Source organism: Rutidosis leptorrhynchoides, chromosome 5 (genome assembly GCF_046630445.1).
Source record: "Rutidosis leptorrhynchoides isolate AG116_Rl617_1_P2 chromosome 5, CSIRO_AGI_Rlap_v1, whole genome shotgun sequence".
In the NCBI taxonomy this organism is placed as follows: Eukaryota; Viridiplantae; Streptophyta; class Magnoliopsida; order Asterales; family Asteraceae; genus Rutidosis; species Rutidosis leptorrhynchoides.
This window is the reverse complement of record NC_092337.1, coordinates 212,009,823-212,030,212: the sequence shown is the minus strand read 5'-3', so window position 1 is coordinate 212,030,212 and position 20,390 is coordinate 212,009,823.

Here is a 20,390-nt window from a genome sequence, read left to right as displayed (position 1 = left end):
AGCCGCGAGTTGTTGAGGTAACTCAAGTCGGGAAGCTACTGGTCCGACAGGATCAATAATCTTGAATGGTCCGATATACCTTGGATTTAATTTCCCTCGTTTACCAAATCGAACAACACCTTTCCAAGGTGCAACTTTAAGCATGACCATCTCTCCAATTTCAAATTCTATATCTTTTCTTTTTATGTCAGCGTAGCTCTTTTGTCGACTTTGGGCGGTTTTCAACCGTTGTTGAATTTGGATGATCTTCTCGGTAGTTTCTTGTATTATCTTCGGACCCGTAATTTTTCTATCCCCCACTTCACTCCAACAAATCGGAGACCTGCACTTTCTACCATAAAGTGCTTCAAACGGCACCATCTCAATGCTTGAATGGTAGCTGTTGTTGTAGGAAAATTCTGCTAACGGTAGATGTCGATCCCAACTGTTTCCGAAATCAATAACATATGCTCGTAGCATGTCTTCAAGCGTTTGTATCGTCCTTTCGCTTTGCCCATCAGTTTGTGGATGATAGGCAGTACTCATGTCTAGACGAGTTCCTAATGCTTGTTGTAATGTCTGTCAGAATCTTGAAATAAATCTGCCATCCCTATCAGAGATAATAGAGATTGGTATTCCATATCTGGAGACGACTTCCTTCAAATACAGTCGTGCTAACTTCTCCATCTTGTCATCTTCTCTTATTGGCAGGAAGTGTGCTGATTTGGTGAGACGATCAACTATTACCCAAATAGTATCAAAACCACTTGCAGTCCTTGGCAATTTAGTGATGAAATCCATGGTAATGTTTTCCCATTTCCATTCCGAGATTTCGGGTTGTTGAAGTACACCTGATGGTTTCTGATGCTCAGCTTTGACCTTAGAACACGTCAAACATTCTCCTACGTATTTAGCAACATCGGCTTTCATACCCGGGCACCAAAAATGTTTCTTGAGATCCTTGTACATCTTCCCCGTTCCAGGATGTATTGAGTATCTGGTTTTATGAGCTTCTCTAAGTATCATTTCTCTCATATCTCCAAATTTTGGTACCCAAATCCTTTCAGCCCTATACCGGGTTCCGTCTTCCCGAATATTAAGATGCTTCTCTGATCCTTTGGGTATTTCATCCTTTAAATTTCCCTCTTTTAAAACTCCTTGTTGTGCCTCCTTTATTTGAGTAGTAAGGTTATTGTGAATCATTATATTCATAGATTTTACTCGAATGGGTTCTCTGTCCTTCCTGCTTAAGGCGTCGGCTACCACATTTGCCTTCCCCGGGTGGTAACGAATCTCAAAGTCGTAATCATTCAACAATTCAATCCACCTACGATGCCTCATATTCAGTTGTTTCTGATTAAATATGTGTTGAAGACTTTTGTGGTCGGTATATATAATACTTTTGACCACATATAAGTAGTGCCTCCAAGTCTTTAATGCAAAAACAACCGTGCCTAATTCCGAATCATGCGTCGTATAATTTTGTTCGTGAATCTTCAATTGTCTAGACGCATAAGCAATTACCTTCGTTCGTTGCATTAATACACAACCGGGACCTTGCTTTGATGCGTCACAATAAATCACAAAATCATCATTCCCTTCAGGCAATGACAATATAGGTGCCGTAGTTAGCTTTTTCTTCAATAACTGAAACGCTTTCTCTTGTTCATCCTTCCATTCAAATTTCTTCCCTTTATGCGTTAATGCAGTCAAGGGTTTTGCTATTCTGGAAAAGTCTTGGATGAACCTTCTGTAGTAACCAGCTAGTCCTAAAAACTGGCGTATGTGTTTCGGAGTTTTCGGGGTTTGCCACTTTTCAACAGTTTCTATCTTTGCCGGATCCACCTTAATACCTTCTTTGTTCACTATGTGACCGAGGAATTGAACTTCTTCCAACTAAAATGCACACTTTGAAAACTTAGCGTACAATTCTTCCTTCCTCAATACTTCTAACACCTTTCTCAAATGTTCACCGTGTTCTTGGTTATTCTTTGAGTAAATAAGTATGTCATCAATGAAAACAATGACAAACTTGTCAAGGTATGGTCCACACACTCGGTTCATAAGGTCCATGAACATAGCTGGTGCATTAGTTAAACCAAACGGCATGACCATAAACTAGTAATGACCGTAACGTATTCTGAAAGCAGTCTTTGGAATATCATCTTCTTTCACCCGCATTTGATGATACCCGGAACGTAAGTCAATCTTTGAATAAACAGACGAGCCTTGTAGTTGATCAAATAAGTCGTAGATTCTCGATAGTGGGTAGCGGTTCTTGATGGTAAGTTTGTTCAACTCTCGGTAGTCGATACACAACCTGAATGTACCATCATTCTTCTTGACAAACAAAACAGGAGCTCCCCACGGTGATGTGCTTGGTCGAATGAAACCACGCTCTAAAAGTTCTTGTAATTGGCTTTGCAGTTCTTTCATCTCACTGGGTGCAAGTCTGTAAGGAGCACGAGCTATTGGTGCAGCTCCTGCTACAAGATCTATTTGAAATTCAACGGATCGATGTGGGGGTAATCCCGGTAATTCTTTCGGAAATACATCGGGAAATTCTTTTGCGACGGGAACATCATTGATGCTCTTTTCTTCAGTTTGTACTTTCTCGACGTGTGCTAGAACAACATAGCAACCTTTTCTTATTAGTTTTTGTGCCTTCAAATTACTAATAAGATGTAGCTTCGTGTTGCCCTTTTCTCCGTACACCATTAAGGGTTTTCCTTTTTCTCGTATAATGCGAATTGCATTTTTGTAATAAATGATCTCTGCTTTCACTTCTTTCAACCAGTCCATACCGATTATCACATCAATACTCCCTAACTCTACTGGTATCAAGTCAATCTTAAATGTTTCGCTAACCAGTTTAATTTCTCGATTCTGACATATATTATCTGCTGAAATTAATTTACCATTTGCTAATTCGAGTAAAAATTTACTATCCAAAGGCGTCAATGGACAACTTAATTTAGCACAAAAATCTCTACTCATATAGCTTCTATCCGCACCCGAATCAAATAAAACGTAAGCAGATTTATTGTCAATAAGAAACGTACCCGTAACAAGCTCTGGGTCTTCCTGTGCCTCTGCCGCATTAATATTGAAAACTCTTCCGCGGCCTTGTCCATTCGTGTTCTCATGATTCGGGCAATTTCTAATAATGTGGCCCGGTTTTCCACATTTATAACAAACTACATTGGCATAACTTGCTTCGACACTACTTGCTCCGCCATTACTCGTTCCGACACCATTTGTTCCTTTCGTTCTGTTAACCCCTGGTCCGTAGACCTCACACTTCGCCGCGCTATGACCATTTCTTTTACACTTGTTGCAAAATTTGGTGCAGAACCCCGAGTGATACTTTTCACACCTTTGGCATAGCTGCTTCTGATTGTTGTTGTTATTGCGGTTATTATTGTTGTTGGGATGATTGTTGTAGTTGCTATTGTTGTTGTTGTTGTTGTTGTTGTTGGGCCATTTGTTGTAGTTGCGATTGATGTTGCGATTGTTGGGATAGTTGTTGCCATTATTGTTGTAATTGCTGTTGTTGTTGTATTGGTGATTCTTATCACCGTTTTCCTCCCACTTTCTTTTGACTTGCTTCACATTGGCCTCTTCAGTAGTCTGTTCTTTAATTCTTTCTTCAATCTAGTTCACTAGTTTGTGAGCCATTCTACATGTCTGTTGTATGGAGGCGGGCTCGTGTGAACTTATATCTTCTTGGATTCTTTCCGGTAATCCTTTCACAAACGCGTCGATCTTCTCTTCCTCATCTTCGAACGCTCTCAGACACAATAGGCATAATTCTGTGAATCGTCTTTCGTACGTAGTAATATCAAATCCTTGGGTTTGTAACCCTCTAAGTTCTGTCTTGAGCTTATTGACCTCGGTTCTGGGACGGTACTTCTCGTTCATCAAGTGCTTGAATGCTGACCACGGTAGTGCGTAAGCATCATCTTGTCCCACTTGCTCTAGATAGGTATTCCACCATGTTAACGCAGAACCTGTGAAGGTATGCGTAGCGTACTTCACTTTGTCCTCTTCAGTACACTTACTTATGGCAAACACCGATTCGACCTTCTCGGTCCACCGTTTTAATCCGATCGGTCCTTCGGTTCCATCAAATTCTAAAGGTTTGCAGGCAGTGAATTCTTTGTAGATGCATCCTACACGATTTCCTGTACTGGTAGATCCAAGGTTACTGTTGGTATGTTGCGCAGCCTGTACTGCGGCTATGTTTGAAGCAAGAAAGGCACAAAATTCCTCTTCGATCATATTCAAGGTGTGTCAAGTAGTCGGTGCCATTTCCTTCAAAATAGTCAAATGAAACGAGTTAATCATATAGAATATCAAGAGTAGTCAATAGTATTTCGTAGCGTAATATGAACTTATTTATAAAAGCTCTTTCTTCATATTAGCGTTTTATATTCTTTAATTCGGGTAGTACCAACCCGTTAAGTTCATACTTAGTAGCTAACATACCATTTCAACTACTACAATTCTATCTGAAAAACTAATCACAAAAAAAAAAAAAAAAAAAAAAAAAAAAATCATATTCAAACCTTTATACAATAACTTGCAAACTTACAATACCGCTTTTTTTTACATATTGCATGAAATATAGCACATAAAACTTTGATACAAAGTAGTTGCGAAGATAATTCTAGTTAATAAATAAGGCGTTCAGTAAAGGCAATAAAGACACGTAATTCATACGTCCAGAAACAAGTCATGCATTCTGGTTTTACTAATACCACTTCCCATCCTTGGTTTTGTGGAACATAACCGTTGTGACCGATAGTAAGACAATGTGTTGTAACGTCGTCAAAAGGATGAAGGTTACGTAATGACCAACAGTCTCGTAATAACCTAAAAACCTCATTTCTTACCCCAATTACCGACTCCGTCACTTGTGGGAACATTTTGTTTAATAGTTATAGCCCGATGTTCTTGTTCTCACATTGGTGAGAAGCGAACATTACTAACCCGTAAGCATAACATGCTTCTTTATGTTGCATGTTAGCCGATTTTTCTAAATCACGAAGTCCTATATTCGGATATATTGAGTCAAAATAATTTCTTAACCCGTTGCGTAAAATAGTATTTGGGTTCCCCGCAATATATGCGTCTAAGTAAACACATCGTAACTTATGGATTTCCCAATGTGATATCCCCCATCTTTCGAATGAAAGCCTTTTATAAATCAAGGCATTCTTGGAACGTTCTTCAAATGTCTTACAAACTGATCTCGCCTTAAATAGTTGTGCCGAGGAATTCTGACCGACTCTAGACAAGATTTCATCAATCATGTCTCCGGGTAGGTCTCTTAAAATATTGGGTTGTCTATCCATTTTGTGTTTTTATACTGTAAAATAGACAAGAGTTAGATTCATAAAAAAAAATACTTATTAATACAAGCAATTTTTACATATATCATAAAGCATAAGCACACTATATTACATATATTACACCACACGAATACAACTATCTTATTCCGACTCGCTCGTTTCTTCTTCTTCGGTTTTGGTTCGTTTTGCCAAGTTTCTAGGGATATATGATGTTCCCCTAATACGAGCTGTTGTTTTCCACATTGGTTTAGAAAAACCTGGTGGTTTAGAGGTTCCCGGGTTATTGTCACAACTTAAGAAATACGGGTGTTGATGATACATATAAAGTTCATCGGGTTTGGAATCAAATTTCTCTATTTTTATGCCCTTTTCCTTATTGTTCTCTTTTGCCTTATTAAATTGTGTTGGGGTAATTTCTATAACATCATCGTAATCCTTGTCGGGATCCGATTCATCGGAGAATTGGTAATCCTCCCAATACTTTGCTTCCTTGGCAGAAACACCATTGACCATAATTAACTTTGGTCGGTTGGTTGAGGATTTTCTTCTACTTAACCATTTTATTATTTCTCCCACTGGTTCTATTTCTTCTTCCAGTTCCGATTCTTCTTCCGGTTCCGACTCTTCTTCCGGTTCCTCTTCGGGAACTTGTGAATCAGTCCACGAATCATTCCAATTTACATTTGACTCTTCATTATTATTAGGTGAGTCAATGGGACTTGTTCTAGAGGTAGACATCTATCACATAATATCAAACGCGTTAAGAGATTAATATATCACATAATATTCACATGTTAAAAATATATAGTTTCCAACAAAATTTGTTAAGCAATCATTTTTCAAGTAAACACGGTCGAAGTCCAGACTCACTAATGCATCCTAACAAACTCGATAAGACACACTAATGCAAAATTCTGGTTCTCTAAGACCAGCGCTCTGATACCAACTGAAATGTCCCGTTCATATTGATTATAAACGTTCCATATTAATTGATTTCGTTGCGAGGTTTTGACCTCTATATGAGACGTTTTTCAAAGACTGCATTCATTTTTAAAACAACCATAACCTTTATTTTATCAATAAAGGTTTCAAAAGCATTACGTAGATTATCAAATAATGATAATCTAAAATATACTGTTACACACGACCATTACATAATGGTTTACAATAGAAATATATTACATCGACATATGTTTCTTGAATGCAGTTTTTACATAATATCATACAAACATGGACTCCAAATCCTGTCCTTATTTTAGTATGCAACAGTGAAGCTCTTAATATTCACCTGAGAATAAACATGCTTTAAACGTCAACAAAAATGTTGGTGAGTTATAGGTTTAACCTATATATATCAAATCGTAACAATAGACCACAAGATTTCATATTTCAATATACATCCCATACATAGAGATAAAAATCATTCATATGGTGAACACCTGGTAACCGACATTAACAAGATGCATATATAAGAATATCCCCATCATTCCGGGACACCCTTCGAATATGATATAAATTTCAAAGTACTAAAGCATCCGGTACTTTGGATGGGGTTTGTTAGGCCCAATAGATCTATCTTTAGGATTCGCGTCAATTAGGGTGTCTGTTCCCTAATTCTTAGATTACCAGACTTAATAAAAAGGGGCATATTCGATTTCGATAATTCAACCATAGAATGTAGTTTCACGTACTTGTGTCTATTTTGTAAATCATTTATAAAACCTGCATGTATTCTCATCCCAAAAATATTAGATTTTAAAAGTGGGACTATAACTCACTTTCACAGATTTTTACTTCGTCGGGAAGTAAGACTTGGCCACTGGTCGATTCACGAACCTATAACAAATATGTACATATATATCAAAGTATATTCAAAATATATTTACAACACTTTTAATACATTTTGATGTTTTAAGTTTATTAAGTCAGCTGTCCTCGTTAGTAACCTACAACTAGTTGTCCAACGTTAGATGTACAGAAAAAATTGATATATATTATCTTGAATCAATCCACGACCCAGTGTATACACGTCTCAGGCTAGATCACAACTCAAAGTATATATATTTTTGGAATCAACCTCAACCCTGTATAGCTAACTCCCACATTACTGCATATAGAGTGTCTATGGTTGTTCCAAATAATATATACACATGGGTCGATATGATATGTCAAAACATTTGCATACGTGTCTATGGTATCCCAAGATTACATTATATATTAGAATACATGTATAATACAATATAAGTTAGCTAGGATATGATTAATATAGATTTGTTACCAATTTTCACGTTGCTACAACAAGAAAAATTATCCAATCTTGTTTTACCCATAACTTCTTCATTTTAAATCCGTTTTGAGTGAATAAAATTGCTATGGTTTCATATTGAACTCTATTTTATGAATCTAAACAGAAAAAGTATAGGTTTATAGTCAGAAATATAAGTTACAAGTCGTTTTTGTAAAGGTAGTCGTTTCAGTCGAAAGAACGACGTCTAGATGACCATTTTAGAAAACATACTTCCTATTCTAAGTTCTCATTCCACTCCTGTCCTTTCGCTTGTACTTTTGTATAAGGAAACCTTTTATATACTTTCTCAATAGAGAGAGAGAGACTCATCATGTATTACTAGTATTCACCACGAGGGTGAATAGCCCTGGAAAACGTTCTCTGTAGCCGATAAGGAACTTGTTCCAATGAACGTTTTCAAACCCTAACTAACTTATTCAAACATATCTTAATTCTATTCCAACACGATGTACCATTGTCGATTATCTCGGATCACAATACTCGTTTCACTTCTAGTGTTACAAGAAGCCTTAGAGACACGTTTAAACATGAGTACCACGTATCATCCACAACCAACGGACCAAACAAACGTACGTTTCACATCTTGGAAAGACATGTTACAAACTTGTATTATTGCCTTTAGTTGTCTCCTCTCACACAACAGTTACCATTCGTGTATTAACGCCGCACTTCCGAAACCCTATATGACCCCAAATGTCATACCCCTATTCGTTGGACCAAAGCATGTGGCAAGCAAATCACCGGATCCGAACTCATTCAAGAAATAACATTTGAGATCGTCCAAGTCTGAGAAGGACTCAAGACGACCCGTAGTCGCCAAAAGGGCTATACCGATATTCGACGTAAACCTCTCGAATCCCAAGTCAGTAACCGTTTAATATTGAGAACTCGCACCTTGGGAAGGTGTAATCCGTTTCGGGAATCAGGTAAAGTTAAAACCGTGATATTTTAATCCTTTTGAAACCATGGGGCGTATTGGAACCGCTCCTACCGTTTAGAACTTCAGACTCAATTAAGTTTTCGTTTACCCTACGTTCCATGTAACAAACTTAGAGACGTGTCCTACGGAACAAGAACGTGCTACTCTCCTAGATAAACTTACTATTGATGGCAAACTCCCCTTCATGGGAAACTGGTTGAAATTGTGGATCGTAAAACCAAGTCTTAATACAAACTGAGATCTCGACTGTCAAAATTTGTGGGAATGCCCAAGGACGTATCTTCACTTATTCATAGCATTGACAACACTAGGTCTCGAGTAAGAAACAACGACTATTGCTTCCAACTAAATTTCGGAACGAAATTTCTTTTAAGGTGTGGGTAATGTAACATCCCGCATTTTTTCGTTAAATTATTTTAACGCCCGTCTTTTTATTTTAATAATATCCTCAGTATCTCGATTCGTATCCTCCATTAGCTTACATTCTTAAAATATTTTCGTTATTGGATTATAACATCTCTCGTACTCTCGTGTAATTCAAAATAATTCGTTTGGTTAATTCACGCACCCGCACCCGAACTAGAGGGACTAAACTTGCAAAGAGGCCAAAGATTTGACTAGGTCAACTAGTCAAACCTTCAACCTCCTCCTCTCATTTTCTCTCTTTCTCTCTTTTCATACTTCCATTTTCCTCTCAAGAACTCAAACAAGATTCATCATCTAATTTCAGATTTGGAGGCTAACATCAAAACAAATTACATATTTGGAATCCTCTCTTCATCCTCTTCGACTTGATACCAATTTCATCTCATTTGGGTAACTTTCTAAAATCACTAGATTTTGTGTTCTTGATGTTTTTGAATTATAATAGTGTTAATTAGTGTCTATGGCTCGTGTATAACATGAATATATGTTTTGTTTGTTCGATTTGTTGATTTGAGTAACTAGTTTGAACACTTGAAAATGGGTTTGCTTAATCTTTGATTTTAGAAGATTAAATGTTGTTAAATTGTTAAAGTTCATGTTTTAATTGTGTTACTAGTATCACTAGCTTCGTTTTGATGCGTAGGTTGATTAAGAAAACTTCAAATACATGATTTGTGATTTTTGTGAATTTTGATTAGGGTTTGATGAACTTGAAATGAACTTTTGATACTTTGGATGCCATGAAATGTTGTTAGTAAGTGTTTAGTTGTATTGCATGAGTAATTACCTTCGAAACGGCATATCATATGTGTGGATTGGATTCCCGAATCATGTAATGCATTTCAAGAACTTGAAACTTTGAAAATGGACCTTGAATGACCACTTGGCGAGAAATCGGTTATTGTAAATGATGTTTTCGCTTGATGAAAAGTAGTTAGTTGTGTTCCTTGTCAAAATACCTTTCCGATGATATAAGATACATGTTTTGGTTGTTTGCGGGTCATAAATGGTGATTGTTTGAAGTTAGGTTCGTGCATAAAACTTAAAAACTGCCAGATTTCTCTGCACAGGTAATGGCGCGGCGCGCCATATACCCGCGCGGCGCGCCAAAGTGGGCTGTCCAACTTTGTCAATTTTCGAAAAATGTTTGCTATGCTACGCACCTCCGATTCACATGTAACTTGTTCTAACATGCTCATATATGATTAAAAACCTCAGAAAAATAGTTCGGGACCCGAACCGAACGTGTTGACTTTTTTGTTGACTTTGACCGACCAAAGTTTGACTTTTTGTCAAACTTAAACAAATGATTATGCAATCTTTCTAACATGATTCTTTACTTGTATCTTGCATGAAACTTGACAATTTGATTCACATGCTTTATAATCGAGTCGTAGCGAGCCATAGGACTAATTGAACATCTTTGACCTATCGTATTTACCGTTATTGATACAATCTATATGTTTAGGTCAAGACTAGCTTTGTCTTTGCACGCGTTTACTTGTTGAAGTACTTTATTACTCTTGTACTCAAGGTGAGATCATAGTCCCACTTTTACTTTTTTGAACTTGTATTTGGGATGAGAAAACATAAACGTTTCTTTTTAACTAAGTGAACACAAGTACCGGAAAACAAACATTCTACATACGAGTTTAGAACGAAATCCTCAATTCGATTATCATTAGTTACACTTGCAGGGTGTAAGTGTAGGCGTGAACTTATGTTGTATAGCCATATGGGTTTGACAAACCCTCATCTCGGACGGTTCGCTACCGTCCACAGATGAAATATATTTTCGAGACACAGTGTTGTTCTAGCACTATTATGATGGGGTTCAACGGACGGAATGTTAAGCCTTGATAATTGGGTGCTCGTGAATATTAACTTTTAGAATGTACTATTATTTTATCAATGTTGCAAATCTTGTGGTTCGACTTACTTTAGCTCACTTACTTTTACTCACTTACTTACTTAAACCTATGATTTCACCAACGTTTTCGTTGACAGATTTCTATGTTTTTCTCAGGTCTTTGAACGATATGTGAAACATGCTTCCGCTCATTATTTTGATACTTGCATTGGATGTCGGGTATATGTGCATACATGGAGCGTCTTTTGGCTTTCTTTAAAACTGTGTCGCATATGTTTCACTTGTACTTATAACTTGTAACGAAACTTTTGGATGAACAACTCTTGTAAACTTTGAAACAATCTTTATTTTTTTGAAAGTAATGCGACATATCTTTGGTCAAACGTCACGTTAAAGACCTATGACCACGCAACGGGACCTAAGTAGTCGACGCCGTCAATTGACGATTTGTCGGGGTCGCTACAAGTGGTATCAGAGCTTTGGTTGTAGGGATTTAGAGTTCATTGGTGTCAACCCCGAGTCATAGGGTACATTAGTGAATCTAGACTACAACCGGCATATAGACTTGAAGTAGGAATTACTTGACTATTTGTGCATTTATACTCGAACGTTTCTACTCATAACTAACTCTCGCTTCATCTAAATCTTTCGTTGTTTAATTTGATTGACGCGCCACTTTGACTTTATAGAATAATGTCGAATGCACATATGAATCAGGGTAATATAATTGCCGGGATTATATTACGATGACTCATATGAACGTTCCGACATTACGACACAAAGAATTTAAGGCGAGTCAAGGAAAAATTTATCTCTTCATCATTATTCCATATCACGATTAGTATTGTTAAGAATACTAATCAACGATATTCTTGTGTCATGAAGGAACAATGGCTCACCAAGGTCAACACAATACTCCTCTCTAAACTTTAGAACAAGCTCTTCAACGAATGATAACCACTGCCGTGGGTGCGGCCGTGGTCGATCACTTTTCCAACAACAATAATCGTGGGGCCGGTAATTCAAACGAAGGTTGCTCCTACAAAAACTTCATGAAGTACAATCCTCCCACTTTCGATGGAACCGGGGGACCGGTTGCTCTCACCCGATGGTTTGATCAAACGGAATCCGTTTTTAGCATAAGCGGTTGTCGAGACCGAGATAAGGTCAAATTCTCCACCCTCACTTTCACCGGTGTTGCTCTCTCATGGTGGAACACGCATGTACAATCGGTGGGTATCGATGAAGCCCACACACTCTCTTGGACCGAATTAAGAGAAAGAATGATCACCGAATACTTCCCGCGTGACGAAACTCAAAGGCTCGAACAGGGGCTAAGGAATTTAAAAACGGTCAGGAATGACCTTGAAGCTTATAATCAACGGTTTGTCGAACTAGCCTTAAGTTGCCCGAACATCATGACTCCTTAATCCCTAAGAGTTGAACTTTACATGGAAGGCCTCCCAAAGAGCATTCACCACGAGGTAGTATCATCCAAACCCGCCAACCTACAAGAGGCTTTAACGATGGCCCGCCAATCTATAAAAACGGTGAATGAAATTGAAGCGCCGACACCAACGGCTGAGGACCAACTGGGTAACAACAAAAGAAAATGGTAAGTCTCTCCATCGAGCAACTACAACAACAACTTCATCAAGAAGTCTTTCACCTCCGACGGCAAGAAAGGTTACACCAGGTACCTGCCTTATTGTAACAAGTGCCACAAACATCATTTTGGTGAATGTACCAAGCCTTTTTGCAACAGATGCTACAAACATCACTTTGGTGAATGTGGCAAGCTAATTTGCTGCCGATGCCAAGGAAGGGGTCATATGGCTAAATATTGTGGAAGTGCCACCCCCATCACACAAAAGGGACCCAACACACAAAAGTCGGTCACTTGCTACGCATGTGGCCAAACGGGTCATTTTAGGAATGAATGCCCAAAGAAGAAAATCAACCCCAACGCACGCGACTTCAACATTAACACCGAGGAAGCCCGAGATGACAACTAGTCACGGGTATGTTTCTTCTCGAAATTCTCATGTTTCATGTTTATTCGATTCGGATGTCGATAAATGTTTTGTATCCAAGGCTAGGAGCCTACTCTTTACATTCCACCATTTTCCCTAGGTACTACTTACGCCATTTAAGTGACCAACGAAAAATTTTTGTGTATCGATAAATTTTATCGGAGGATATACGTTAAACTTATTGAGTGGATAATTTGAATTGTGACTTGACACCTATAGAACTAAGGAGCTCAAAACCTATTCGTTAAGGAGAAATGTTTCCCTACAGTTATGTATAGATCATCGGAACTAAGTAACTTTCGGGTGAAAACCGATACCCTCTTCCTCGTATCCATGACCTCATGATTATTTACATGAATCTCGCGTATATTCCAAACCAACCTCTGTTCCGATTATCATCAATTGAGGGATCAGGGAGAAGATGTCTCCTAACCCATTTTTAAAACTCGCTACGATAGTTATAAATTTCTTTTAGTGTTGTTCAGTTTATCTAAGGCTCCGTCTGTATTCATAGACCTCCGGCACCGCGTATGCAAACTTATCTAAGATAAAAATCGTTACCATACTTATAATTGATGTTCTAAACCTATTCAAATGAAGAAGAAAACGAACAACGTCTCCGTCTTACGCTCGAACTCTTGAGAAAAGAGCAACTCTACGCCGAATTCTCCAAGTGAGAATTTTGGTTAAACGAAGTCCAATCTTTTGACCATGTTGTTAGTGGTCAAAGTATTTCAATACGTCTCACAATCGGAACCACACGTAATCGGGAAACCCTCACGACTCTGACTTGTACTCGTAAAATCTTAGATCTCGCCGATTATTATCGCAGATTCATTTTCGACTTTTTCTCGTGTTACTCGTCCTTTAACCCCGTTAACTCCCCCAGGAAAGGACTAAACCTCTCTGTGTCCGAACTTTTAACGCAATTATTCACACCAACCTTACTAGCTAAATTCATTTAACACAATGAAATTCAAATATGGAAATATTTCTACTTGAACGCCCGAAAGGCATACTCTCTCGACTCGAAATCAAGGAAACTGAAATTCGTTATTTTTGCACGAACGATTGGAATACTTAATTATGGATCCGATCAATCTTCTCATCACCACGTACCACGTTACATAACACTGTTATTTCACTATGACCGTCTGATATTACTGGGACCCAAGATAACACAAAATCCAAGGATACTTCCTTTCTCTTTGACTTATCGTCCTCATGCTCCTGATACGGACAACTACTACTCGACCCCGAACTATACAACTACGTGTTCTATCTCGTTTTCCCACCAGGTCTCAACATTTGACCACTAGATGTGCGATATGGCTACCTCAGGATGTGAGCTCATCCTATTCTAAGTTCTCATTCCACTCCTGTCCTTTCGCTTGTACTTTTGTATAAGGAAACCTTTTATATACTTTCTCAATGGAGAGAGAGAGACTCATCATGTATTACTAGTATTCACCACGAGGGTGAATAGCCCTGGAAAACGTTCTCTGTAGCCGATAAGGAACTTGTTCCAATGAACATTTTCAAACCCTAACTAACTTGTTCAAACATATCTTAATTCTATTCCAACACGATGTACCATTGTCGATTATCTCGGATCACAATACTCGTTTCACTTCTAGTGTTACAAGAAGCCTTAGAGACACGTTTAAACATGAGTACCACGTATCATCCACAACCAACGGACCAAACAAACGTACGTTTCACATCTTGGAAAGACATGTTACAAACTTGTATTGTTGCCTCTAGTTGTCTCCTCTCACACAGCAGTTACCATTCGTGTATTAACGCCGCACTTCCGAAACCCTATATGACTGCAAATGTCATACCCCTATTCGTTGGACCAAAGCATGTGGCAAGCAAATCACCGGATCCGAACTCATTCAAGAAATAACATTTGAGATCGTCCAAGTCCGAGAAGGACTCAAGACGACCCGTAGTCGCCAAAAGGGCTATACCGATATTCGACGTAAACCTCTCGAATCCCAAGTCAGTAACCGTGTAATATTGAGAACTCGCACCTTGGAAAGGTGTAATCCGTTTCGAGAATCAGGTAAAGTTAAAATCGCGATATATTAATCCTTTTGAAACCATGGGGCGTATTGGAACCGCTCCTACCGTTTAGAACTTCCGACTCAATTAAGTTTTCGTTTACCATACGTTCCATGTAACAAACTTAGAGACGTGTCCTACGGAACAGGAACGTGCTACTCTCCTAGATAAACTTACTATTGATGGCAAACTCCCCTTCATGGGAAACTGGTTGAAATTGTGGATCGTAAAACCAAGTCTTAATACAAACTGAGATCTCGACTGTCAAAATTTGTGGGAATGCCCAAGCACGTATCTTCACTTATTCATAGCATTGACAACACTAGGTCTCGAGTAAGAAACAACGACTATTGCTTCCAACTAAATTTCGGAACGAAATTTCTTTTAAGGTGTGGGTAATGTAACATCCCGCATTTTTCCGTTAAATTATTTTAACGGCCGTCTTTTTATTTTAATAATATCCTCAGTATCTCGATTCGTATCCTCCATTAGCTTACATTCTTAAAATATTTTCGTTATTGGATTATAACATCTCTCGTACTCTCGTGTAATTCAAAATAATTCGTTTGGTTAATTCACGCACCCGCACCCGAACTAGAGGGACTAAACTTGCAAAGAGACCAAAGATTTGACTAGGTCAACTAGTCAAACCTTCAACCTCCTCCTCTCATTTTCTCTCTTTCTCTCTTTTCATACTTCCATTTTCCTCTCAAGAACTCAAACAAGATTCATCATCTAATTTCGGATTTGGAGGCTAACATCAAAACAAATTACATATTTGGAATCCTCTCTTCATCCTCTTCGACTTGATACCAATTTCATCTCATTTGGGTAAATTTCTTAAATTACTAGATTTTGTGTTCTTGATGTTTTTGAATTATAATAGTGTTAATTAGTGTCTATGGCTCGTGTATAACATGAATATATGTTTTGTTTGTTCGATTTGTTGATTTGAGTAACTAGTTTGAACACTTGAAAATGGGTTTGCTTAATCTTTGATTTTGGAAGATTAAGTGTTGTTAAATTGTTAAAGTTCATGTTTTAATTGTGTTACTAGTATCACTAGCTTCGTTTTGATGCGTAGGTTGATTAAGAAAACTTCAAATACATGATTTGTGATTTTTGTGAATTTTGATTAGGGTTTGATGAACTTGAAATGAACTTTTGATACTTTGGATGCCATGAAATGTTTTTAGTAAGTGTTTAGTTGTATTGCATGAGTAATTACCTTCGAAGCGGCATATCATATGTGTGGATTGGATTCCCGAATCATGTAATGCATTTCAAGAACTTGAAACTTTGAAAATGGACCTTGAATGACCACTTGGCGAGAAATCGGTTATTGTAAATGATGTTTTCGCTTGATGAAAAGTAGTTAGTTGTGTTCCTTGTCAAAATACCTTTCCGATGATATAAGATACATGTTTTGGTTGTTTGCGGGTCATAAATGGTGATTGTTTGAAGTTAGGTTCGTGCATAAAACTTAAAAACTGCCAGATTTCTCTGCACAGGTAATGGCGCGGCGCGCCATATACCCGCGCGGCGCGCCAAAGTGGGCTGTCCAACTTTGTCAATTTTCGAAAAATGTTTGCTATGCTACGCACCTCCGATTCACATGTAACTTGTTCTAACATGCTCATATATGATTAAAAACCTCAGAAAAATAGTTTGGGACCCGAATCGAACGTGTTGACTTTTTTGTTGACTTTGACCGACCAAATTTTGACTTTTTGTCAAACTTAAACAAATGATTATGCAATCTTTCTAACATGATTCTTTACTTGTATCTTGCATGAAACTTGACAATTTGATTCACATGCTTTATGATCGAGTCGTAGCGAGCCATAGGACTAATTGAACATCTTTGACCTATCGTGTTTACCGTTATTGATACAATCTATATGTTTAGGTCAAGACTAGCTTTGTCTTTGCACGCGTTTACTTGTTGAAGTACTTTATTACTCTTGCACTCAAGTTGAGATCATAGTCCCACTTTTACTTTTTTTGAACTTGTATTTGGGATGAGAAAACATAAACGTTTCTTTTTAACTAAGTGAACACAAGTACCGGAAAACAAACATTCTACATACGAGTTTAGAACGAAATCCTCAATTCGATTATCATTAGTTACACTTGCAGGGTGTAAGTGTAGGCGTGAACTTATGTTGTATAGCCATATGGGTTTGACAAACCCTCATCTCGGACGGTTCGCTACCGTCCACAGATGAAATATATTTTCGAGACACAGTGTTGTTCTAGCACTATTATGATGGGGTTCAACGGACGGAATGTTAAGCCTTGATAATTGGGTGCTCGTGAATATTAACTTTTAGAATGTACTATTATTTTATCAATGTTGCAAATCTTGTGGTTCGACTTACTTTAGCTCACTTACTTTTACTCACTTACTTACTTAAACCTATGATTTCACCAACGTTTTCGTTGACAGATTTCTATGTTTTTCTCAGGTCTTTGAACGATATGTGAAACATGCTTCCGCTCATTATTTTGATACTTGCATTGGATGTCGGGTATATGTGCATACATGGAGCGTCTTTTGGCTTTCTTTAAAACTGTGTCGCATATGTTTCACTTGTACTTATAACTTGTAACGAAACTTTTGGATGAACAACTCTTGTAAACTTTGAAACAATCTTTATTTTTTTGAAAGTAATGCGACATATCTTTGGTCAAACGTCACGTTAAAGACCTATGACCACGCAACGGGACCTAAGTAGTCGACGCCGTCAATTGACGATTTGTCGGGGTCGCTACACCATATATATGTCATCATATAGTTTTTACAAGTTTTAACGTTCGTGAATCACCGGTCAACTTGGGTGGTCAATTGTCTATATGAAACCTATTTCAATTAATCAAGTCTTAACAAGTTTAATTGCTAAATATATTGGAAACACTTAATCATGTAAATAACAATTTCATTTAATATATATATAAACATGGAAAAGTTCGGGTCACTACAACTAGCCCGGTTGGGGTTGTCAAACCCGATAGATCTATCAATAGGATTCGCGCTTACATGTTCTTACAACATGTAAATATTAGTTACCAATCTATTAGGGAAGATATGCAATGTGGTACAACTCAACGTAGAATATATTTTAAGTACTTGTGTCCATGGCGTAAAACATAAAATGCATGTATTCTCATCCCAAAATATTTTTAGAGTTTAAAAATGGGACTATATACTCACAGTAGTAAAAGTATATTAATAATAAGTTTTCAACTTATTAAAAATATGACCGTCGTCCTTGGATTCACGAACCTATAACAATAATAACGATTCAGATAATAATACGACATATGAATAAAATAAAGCAAGTTCATAGAATACTTATATAATAATTTGTAACATTTTATGTTAGTAGTCTATTGTTAGTAGTCCTTTGTTAGTAGTCCAAAATAGTCCAAAAAGTCCAACAGTCCAATAATCGGTGTGTGTGTGTGTGTGTGTATATATATATATATATATATATATATATATATATATATATATATAATCTTAGAATTACCCCACGACGTATTGTATACGTATTGTCTTTGCATCAACCTAGAGATGTATTGTATACGTATTGTCTTAGAATTTATCAAAACGTATTGTATACTTATTGTCTTAGGATTTATCAAAACGTATTGTATACTTATTGTCATGGAATGTACCAAAATTATTATATATATATATACAATCTCGGAATTAACTAAGATTATAATATTTTGTTATACTAATGATAACATGTCCAAATATATATAGGATATAGGAAAAGTTATCAAGGATATGGTTAATATAGTTTTTACAATATAAATTTCGTCCATACAACGTTAATTTTAGCAGATTTTGATTTGCTCGCCAAATATTTATTACAACTCTGTTTAAAGTAATTAAATTGTGATGGATTCCTTAAGAAGTTAATTTTTCAAAAACAATGCAAAAATTTCAGCCCATGTATTAATATTCAGAGTTTTACCCTCTTTTTGTGCCGGTGGACAGATTCGGAAGAATCCCGGCACCCACCCAATATATGATTTTTGATAAAATACTTCCACTTTGTCTAAAATTATGAAAAAAATACTGGAAGTCTTATTTACATATATTAACATATTTCCAAAGGCTTAGCCTCGAACTCAAAGTCTAAGATAGGTTTTTAATTCCCAACCCAAAACAGCCCGCTTTTTACCGAATGGAGATTAAAGGATATATGTTAAGTTTCAAGGTGTTCTTCATATGTACAAGTTATAAGTTCTTATATTAACTTAATATAACATCATAATACATATAAATAAGTGTTATTAGAGTTAAGTTAGAAAGATTAGATTAGTTTTTCAAACAAGCTTGGTGTTCACCAAAATAAGTTCTAGTTTTTACAAGTTTTATAAGTATAATAAGATAGCAACTATACAAGGAATTGAACAAGGATTTTGAGAAGTATTTTACCTTGATTATGAAGAGGAAAGTTGCTGAAATTAAAGTATGATATGAGAGCATTCAAGTGTGTGTTTTTAGTTTAAGAAAATGTGGAGTAAAAATGAGTTAAAATGGTCCTTATTTATAAGCTTATAATTTTGACTTTTAGTGAAAATATCTAAGATAAGTTAAATTGTATTAAGTCATGCATGACATATTAAATTGATTAGGTCATGGATGACATATTACACAAATAATTGCAGATTTCTATTGGTATATACCAATAGTAAATACTTCTAGAAGCTGTGTATAATACGGGTAAAAATACCGTATGAATGCGAGTAGAATTCTTTGAGGAAATTGAACGAAAATACGAGTATAGCTATCCTTTATATGTGTTGGTATATTATAAAGTTTATTCAATACTTGTAAGGATGTATTTACACTCGTAATACATTATATGTAAATACATTTTAACATAAGTTAATTACGTCGTTTAAATAGTAATATATATATTGTTTGAAAACTCTTTAAATTAGTAGTATGAAAATATATATATAATACTTTGTTAATATACATAATGAGATATTTAATTATCATATTTTCAAGTTAAATATATATAAATTCATATATATACACAATAATTAAACAATTAAGCAATTAAATCAAGTTATGACGTTCGTGAATCGTCGGAATAAAAGGGTGACCAAAAGCTTGTGTAAAACTCTTTTCGGAGGTTCAAGATTTATTAAAATTCATTGCTTATCAAGTCGGAATTATATAAAGATTAAGTTTAAATTTGGTCGGAAATTTTCGGGTCGTCACAATTAGAGAAGAGAAGTTGAAATAATAGGGTGGACTGATTTTGGGGTTTTGAATTGGGAAGAAACGTCAGATAGAAAGACAATGAATAGGGTGGACTGTTTTTTGCAAACAAGGAAGAAACCCCAAATTAATTGACACCTCAGCTTTCTACTAATAACTCACACT